This window comes from Cannabis sativa, chromosome 4, assembly GCF_029168945.1.
Source record: "Cannabis sativa cultivar Pink pepper isolate KNU-18-1 chromosome 4, ASM2916894v1, whole genome shotgun sequence".
Lineage (NCBI taxonomy): Eukaryota > Viridiplantae > Streptophyta > Magnoliopsida > Rosales > Cannabaceae > Cannabis > Cannabis sativa.
In genome coordinates, this window is record NC_083604.1 from 22,521,154 (window position 1) to 22,530,235 (window position 9,082).

Sequence of the window (9,082 nt, forward strand, 5' to 3'; positions counted from 1 at the left end):
CTTACAGCTCTTTATTATAATCATATTTTAATAGTTGCCGAAAACCTCGGTCAACATTTTGGTGCTTTCATTGAGAGCTGAGGAAAGCCGCTTCACAACAAGCATTTAACTTCACGACAATGGTGGAGACAAGAGCTACACGTCATCCTCGCCCTCTAGAAGACGCTCAAGACCCCAATGAGGAAGATGTAGCCTCAAGGGCAGCAGAGGAGTCCGAGGAAGAAGAAGAAGAAATAGTTCTCGATGAAAACTACGAGGAACACCTCGACGAGTATGCCTATGACAGAGGAAGCTACTCAGAGTTGGTGCTCCTTAGACAAAAAGCTATCGATCATGAAGCTGAGATCGAAGCTCAGAAAGCGCAAAATCAAAAAATGCAGGAAGTGATGCTAGCCATGCAGAAAGCCATGGAGGCAGCTGGTATTCGCGTGCATCCCAAGGCGATGGCCGCTGGGCTCGACGGGGAGCCAGCGACGTCTTCGCCTAATTCCCAGCAGCAAAGGCCCAGTGGAACCTAGCCCTATAAGGCACCCCGCCGAGGAAAACCAAACAAAAAACCCTACTTCTACCCCCGGTCGGAAGAAAAAGGTGCAGGATCCGCGAAGGGTCCGCTCGGATTTCCCTAAAGGGAAAGGTCCGCAGAGGGGCAAGCCCCAAAGAGGGAGTCTTGGCCCTCAGGATCGAGGGGACCGGAAAAGCGTTTCCGTACACCAGGAACCAGGGGGTAGAGGAAGAAGAGGACAGAGATGTCCACCCATTGATATGAGAAATCAAATCAATGGGAATCAAGGTGACCTCCGGGATCACCTTGACCAAAAAAGATACAGGCCCGTGGTCTCCTCGGGTACTGTAAACGAAGGGATTATGGCGGAACTTGCCATACTTCGAAAAGATATTGCTCGAGTCTCCCGGAGGCAGAAGGGAGACGACTCCGACTCGGACAGTGAGGATCGGGAGCCTTGTGCCAAACATATCCTGGAGGCGGAACTCCCTAAAAACTTCAAGATGCCCGAAATGGCAGCATATGCGGGAACTCCGACCCCGGTGATCACTTGTCACGGTTCAACCGGGTCATGACGATCATGCGGCCGCAATGACGCCAAATGCTTGTGCTTCCCCCTCACTCTGAGCGGATCAGCAGAGGAATGGTTCAAAAAATTGGAACCAGGATCGGTGGGTTGTTGGAACAAACTCCAAACAAACTTCCGGAGACAATTTGTCGCTGCCAGGAAGGTCAACTTGGAGGTTAGTGCCTTGACCAACATCAAGCAACTGCCCACCGAGACCTTGAAGAATTACATCAAGAGGTTCCGAGAGGAAGCCTCGAAGACCAAGAAGGTCGACGACGGACAACAGCTTGCGCTTCTCCAAGCAGGAATCCGCACTGGGACTCCCTTCTGGAACGAATTACAGCAAGAAGGCGCTGCTAGCCTTCAGGACTTCCAGAAGCGAGTCCAAAAATATATTAACCTCGAAGAAGCCCAGATCGTGGCTTACGGAGGCTATTATCCCACCGGGATAGCGGGATACATGCCAGGAGTGTCGCCCTCAGGTACTGTCCCGACCGCGACTCCCCCGGTAAGTGGCATACGGTTCTCCGCCACTCCCGGATACGGCCAGTGGTCAAGCTTTGGCCCGGCATCTTCCCATTACGGCAACCCGTCCGGGTGAATGGACGGACTCCTTCACAGGCTGCCCCGACTGCTAGCTTAACAGGCCCTACCCAGGGGTCGAGGAGCAAAAGGTCCTCCAAGGGCAGCACCCGAACGGGAGAGAAGCGCCAAAAGAAGGGGTACACACCCCAATACACCCAGTACACAGAGCTCACGGACTCTCAGGAACGTGTATATTTTGCCACAAGGCAGAATACACACTACCGGAGACCCCAGCCATTGTACAAAGACAGCTCCCGGAGAGATCCGAGTAAAAGGTGCGAGTACCACAACGACATTGGTCATAGCACCAATGAGTGTAAAAATCTTAAAGACGAGATTGAAAATTTGATCCGTTTGGGCCACCTCTATGAGTGGATCAAAAATAGGTTGCCCCACCTTAATCCAGGGCAGGTGGCCGGGGGTATGCTTCCGGAACGCTGGGGGTACGGCAGGAGTATTGCCTCCAGCTTCCCCCCGCAGTGACACCCAAGATATACCCGGCTACCGCCCCGGCCTAATGGACGGGTAGCCATGATCTCCGGAGGTCCCCATATCGGAGGAAACACTCACAAGGAGCGAAAAAGATATGCCGAGGCCGCAAGACACAGTGAGGTGTGGGAGGTTACTCAACTCCCGGCTCAAAGGCCTCGGCTAATGGACCAGCCCATAACGTTCACGGAAGAAGACGCCAAGACGGTGCGTTTTCCTCACCACGACCCGCCGGGTCATAGAGACCCCCATCGCAAATAAGGTGGTGGCTGTGGTCCTGATTGACAATGGGAGTTCCGTGAACTTGCTCTTCAAAGAAGCCTTCACTGCGATAGGGTTGACCGACCGGGACCTCTCGCCTAGTGGATCGCAGCTCACAGGGTTTAACGGGACGACGCTAATCCCGATGGGAAAAGTCAGGCTCCCAGTTACCCTGTGCCCAGATACCCCCCAAAGCACATTCAAGTATTGCACCTTCGTGGTGGTAGACTGTCCAACAGCCTACAACGCAATCCTAGGCCGACCGGCGCTCGTCGACTTTGGTGCAATTACTTCAATCCGACACCTATGCCTAAAATTCCCTACCCAGGAAGCCGGAGTCGGAACGGTGAGGGGAAATCAAGGAGAGGCTGTGCAATGTTACAATGTTGCCACCCACTTGCCGCACTCATGGTCCGGGGCCCCCGAGATAGAGAAGGCTGAAGAGGACGAGTTGGATCCTCGCATAGGGTCCGAAAGGGTCGTGGAACCAATGGAGGACGTCGAAGAAATACCAGTGTGCGACGACGACTCCACCAAAGTACTCCGGATAGGGAGGAGCCTGGATCCGGAGGAAAAAGATAAAATAATAAAAACACTGAAGGGCGCTATCGACATTTTCGCATGGCGCCAAGAAGACATGACCGCATCGCCCTCATGTCATCACCCATGTACTCAATGTCAACCCGACTTGCCCCCCGTACAAAGAAAAGAGACGCCCGCTCGACTCGGTGAAAGCCGAGGCCTTAGAGAAAGAGGTGGATAAACTTTTGTCCACTGGCATGATCCGCGACGTGTATTATCCGGAATGGCCGGCCAATCCTGGCCCCGGTGCCCAAGCCGAACGGGACTTGGCGGGTTTGTATAGATTTCACGGATCTAAACAAAGCTCGCCCAAAGGATCGCTTTCCGCCGCCAGGATCGACCGGATGGTAGACGCCATGTCCGGATTTAAGCTGCTATCTTTCATGGATGCCTATGCTGGGTACAACCAAATAAAAATGCATACGGCAGACCAGGAGTGCACTAGCTTCAGGACCGATAAGGGGGTATACTCGTTACCTAGTCATGCCTTTCTTGACCGAAAAACGCCGGGAGCAACCTATCAAAGAATGGTTAACAGGATGTTTAAAAGCCTCCCGGGACGAAACATGGAGGTATATGTAGACGACATGCTCGTCAAATCCAAAGCACGCAACAGCCATGCAAGCGACGTAGAAGAATGTTTCGAAGTCTTCCGAGATACGGCATGAAGCTCAATCCGAAAAATGCACCTTCGGGGTCAAGTCGGGAAAATTCCCCGGGCTTCATAGTCGCCCAAAGGGGGATCGAGGCGAACCCGGAGAAAATCCAAGCTCTCCTGGACATGCCATCCCCCAAGAAACATAAGGACGTGCAGAGCTTGACCGGAAAGGTAGCCGCACTGAGCCGCTTTATCTCACGATCCACGGACAAGTGCATACCCTTCTTCAACATACTGAAGAAATGCCAAAAGTTCGAATGGTCAGATGAATGCGAGGAGGCATTCAAAAGGTTAAAAGACCACATGGCCAAACCTCCTATCCTATCAAAACCCGTCCTTGGAGAAGACTTGTTCCTTTACTTGGCCGTCTCCGAGCATGCGGTCGATCTTTGCCTTTGGTCGGGAGGAAGAAAAAATTCAGCACCCCGTGTACTATGTTAGTAAGCGCATGGTAGGGGCCGAGACAAGGTACCCGGTTATTGAAAAATTAGTATTCTGCCTCCTGATGGCATCAAGGAAGTTGAGACCATACTTCCAAGCCCATCCGATCAGAATCTTGACCAATCATCCCCTCCGGCAAGTTCTCCAGAAGCCTGAAGCATCCGGAAGACTCCTCATGTGGGCGATGGAGCTGAGTCAGTTCGACTTACATTACGTGCCCCGGATTTCCATAAAAGGCCAAGCCTTGGCAGACTTCATCACCGAATGCAATGAAGCCGAGGCGACAGCCAACACACCGGAGCCACCAATCCCCACTTGGAGAGTATTTGTGGACGGAGCTTCTAATGAGAACGGTTCAGGAGCCGGAGTGGCTATGATATCACCTACTGGATTGCGGCTCCAGGCAGCACTCCGATTCAACTTCACAGCTTCGAATAACGAAGCCGAATATGAGGCCCTGATAGCAGGGCTAAAATTGGCTAAAGCTGTAGGAGCCAAGAGAGTGGAAGTCTATAGTGATTCTCAGCTGGTCGTAAACCAAGTTTCTGGAGAATACCAAACTCGCGGCGAGCGGATGGCCGCGTACGTAGCCATAGTCCGAGAATTGCTCCACGAGTTCACGGGCTACAAAATAGAAAGAATCCCCCGAGAGAAGAATGCTCATGCGGACTGTCTGGCTAAGTTAGCCTCGGACAGCGAAATCGAAGAGCTGGGGGTAGTACCAGTGGAACGCTTGGCGGAGCCAAGCATCAAAATAAAAGAGACCACACAAACGGTTGGGCAAGAACCCAGCTGGATGGTCCCCATCATAAAGTACATAACCACAGGTGAGTTGCCCCAAGAGAGGGCACTGTCTCGAAAGATTCAGTATCAGGCTCATCGTTATGTAATGATGGATCAAATTCTCTACCGGAGAGGACTCAGCATGCCTTATTTAAGGTGTGTATCGGACCCTGAAGCTAGAAAAATCATGCTGGAGGTCCATGAAGGGTTTAGTGGAGATCATACGGGAGGACCCAGCCTCTCAAAGAAAATATTGAGGCAAGGGTACTTCTGGCCAACAATGAAAAAAGATTGTATAGACTATGTCCAAAAGTGTGACTCGTGCCAAAGGTACGCGAACATACCGAGAGCCCCTCCAAATGAGATCACTTTGATGACCAGCCCCTGGCCCTTCGCGGTCTGGGGAATAGATCTCATCGGGTCTCTACCTACGGGAAAAGGAGGGGTAAAGTATGCAATAGTAGCAGTGGACTACTTCACCAAGTGGACAGAGGCTGAGCCTATGAAGACAATAACTGCTAAGAAGGCATTGGACTTTGTTATTAAAAACATAGTGTGTCGATACGGCTTGCCTCATAAAATAGTCTCAGACAACGGAAAGCAATTTGATTGCGAGGAATTTACTGACTTCTGCAACCAACACGGAGTGGTAAAAAGCTTCTCCGCGGTAGCCCGGCCTCAAACAAACGGCCAGGCGGAAGCAGTCAATAAAATCCTAAAGGTCACCTTGAAAAAGAAGCTACCGTCCGTAAAAATAACTGGCCTGAAGAATTGCCAAGGGTATTGTGGGCCTACCGGACGACCCCCAGAACCACAACCGGTCACTCGCCGTTCTCAATGGCGTACGGTTGTGAAGCAATGGTCCCGGTGGAAACATTATTCCCATCCCACAGGAGGACGACTTATGATCCGCCACTAATCGAGCAATCGCTCCAAGAGGCTTTGGATCAAGTCGAAGAACTCCGGGATGAGTCTCAAATACGGATGGCCGCTTATCAAAAGAAGGTGACCAAGTATTTTAACTCCAAGGTTAAAAACAGAAAATTTGCTATTGGGGCTATGGTCCTAAGAAGGGTTTTTCCAGCCACCCAAGAACCCGGAGTGGGGGTACTTGGACCAAATTGGGAAGGACCATATGAAATCGAGGACGAAATCGGTTCTGGCACTTACAAACTGAAAAGAATGGACGGAACTACTGTCCCAAGAGCCTGGAATGCCGATCACCTCAGAAAATATTACCAGTAGCAAATTAAACTTAGATTTTGTTCAAAGGGTTTGTACCGTCCAAATGTATGCCTCCTCTATATTAAATAAAACTGAGTGCCTTAAAAACAAAGTTTCTATGCCACTCAGGGGGGTACTAGGGTATACCGCACGGACAAACAAAAGCAAACTAAGTAAAATATCCTGACCCAAAGGGCAGGTCAAAAAGTATGCGCAAAAATAAAAAGCATAAGTATAAAAACCCTGAGCCAAAGGACAGGTTAAAATATATAAGTGTGACAAATAAAGATCGCATATATAAAAAAAAATATCCTAGCCCAAAGGGCAGGTCATATACATATAAATGGCCCGGGGACAGGCCTTAAAATATAATTGTCTCCCCTTCAAATGAAAGCTGCCGCCTATATGTAAATTGTTCTAAGGCAGCAGTAAATATGTACAAACAAAAAAAAAAGAGTTATAAGAGAAACGGGTAGAATCTGGGTCAATAATACGACAGCTCAGTCAGCCCGCGGAGGAAGACGAGGTCCAATCCGTGCCTCAAGCGCAGCATCAAGCTTCTTCTTCTTTTCCCGAAATCTGGCAATCATCTCCTCGGGTTTGGGATAAAAAGTAAGCTTGATACTCTGATCATTGGTGGCCCAAGCCATATAGACACCATCATCAAAGCGCTTCGGGCACCGCGCGCAGGAAACAGGAGAAAGGAGCTCGGCCCTCTTGGCCTTCCTGGTGGACTGTTCTTTGAAATCCCTAAGCTCCTTCAACTCCGCAGCTAGAGCGGCCTTGGATTCGATGTCCGACTGGTGAGTCTCCTCTAGAGATCTCACCTTGGCGACCATTTCATCCAAAGCCTCCCTGGCCTCCCGGAGATCTCGCCTGGCCTTCTCGGCAGCCTCGGTTTGAGCCCGTAGTTCCTCCTGATGATGGGCCTCCATCCTGTCTCTCCGTTGAGCCTCGTCCCGGATCATGGCCTCCGCCTGAGCCTCCCTCCGTTTGGCCTCCTCTTCCTTGGCCTTGGCCGCTGCCTCCTGGCGCTCGGCAGCCTCCTGGTAGATCTGCCTCTCCGCTGTGAGGTCTTGGAGGACCTTCCTGACGTCATTCATGTCCCCAAAGTCGGACAGAGCGAAGCCATGGTTTATGATGTTCCTGGAGAGGCGGCCAGCCTCAGCAGCAAGCTGAACCATAACGAAGTATAAGGAAAAATTTCTCAAAGGAAGAAAACAAAATACAAACAACAAAAAGGAAACGCAAAAAATTGCAAAGTACTTACCACCGTGAGAGAATGGCTGAGGTCCTGGACCTGGAAGATGGAGTTCAAGGAAGCACAAGTGGCAAACCGCTTGGGCGCACAACGTGTAAGCTGAGAAGCGAACTCGCCGGTCATCTCCGCGGCAAAGGGAGCCAAAGTAGGCCCTAGGAGAGGACGGAACCAGTCCGTTAAGGGGTCCAGATTGAGGTTCCACGGATCATGGTAGTCCGGGTGGTTGATGCTCGCCTCAACCTCAGCTCGCAGAATCCTCCTAAGGGCCTCCACTTCAGCATACCCCCGGGAGTACTCGTCCATAGCGTAGTTGTGTTTAGCTATGCGAAGCTCCTGCCTCACCTCATCCCCCGGAATCGGGGTAAGCTCGATGTGGGGAGGAGCAGGATTTTCCTCCATCGGGGAGACCCCGCCGTCTAGGCCATGGGCAGGAGTGTCGGCCCGCCCTCCGAGGCCTCTTCGGCTCGTCCCGGGCAATCATCTTGCCCTTACGCTTGCGAATCGAGCCACTTGGTGCTCCTCCTCGTCCTCCTCCGCTACCTCCGGAAGGGCTTCGAGGCTCTCCCCGCACCTCAACGGCCTCTCCCAGAAGCACCTCCTCGTCATCCACTAAGTCAATGGTTTCAGGAGGAGCGCCGGAAGGAACCTTCAAGGAAGGGGCCGGGGGAGAGGGGGTGAAAGCCGGAGGAGCCACGGGAGTATGAACCCCGGCAAGCTGTTCCAGGATGGCATCCATGGAGGTACCTGTTCCAAAAAATAAGCAAGTGTTAGAAGTTCGTGAGGAACCGCTTATAAAAGATACAGCAAATAAGCTACTCCTACCCGAACTTCCTAATTCGGCCCTAGCAAAGTCCTGAACTTTAATGCTGGCAGCATCATCTCCAAGATAACTGTCCGAGGGCCGAAACCAGCTGGACGCTATGTAAGCTGATGGACCTAAGGGAATAGGTTCCGGAGGGCCGGAGCCCATCCGGGACCGACCTAGGTAATCTCCTAAGTTCGTAAAATAAAATTCCTTCAATCGATCCCCCCACCGGGTCAACGGCATCTTAAATCTACGAAGACGCTCGTCGAACCCTACGGGCCTATGACTGGTATATTCATCAACGGAAGGAACATAGCGTATTATCAAGGGAGACTTACCGCCGGCACCGGAAGTGCTAGCACCGGGAGCACCCGAGTTTGGTTCGGGGGCTGAAGGCTGAGGCCGGGAAGTCTGTTTCTCGGAAGAATCTTCAAGACGAAGGGGCCCCTCGGCGGGACGATCCTCAATCTCTTCTTGAAGTATCTTGTCAAAAAATTTAGCTTCGGACTTCCCGCCAATGGGCCTTAGAGTACGCCGTCTCCTGGGCCTTCCGGTAGAGATAATCTTGGTACTTCTTCTCTGCCGTAGCAATGAGCTCATCCCGGAAGGCCTTCTCCGCCACCGGCGCCCTCACATTGGGGCAGATGACCCGTGAGAGGTTGGAGTCATCCACGGATTGGTGAGAAAGGATAAGTTTGGCCTTCCTACAATTCTCCGTGGTGACTAGGCCCCCGACATCAAGATCGGCGTGGTCATAGGAGGCAAAGGCTTGGGCTCTTCGAAGGAAAGCCTGAGTGGGAAGCGTCCGTTGGTAAGGTGGGATCCGCACCCACTCCGTGAGAAGCTCCGGGTGGTCCACGGCCCTGAACCCGGAAGAAAAGAAAAAGCGGTGGCGGTACTCCTTAACATGAGTCTGCCTATTA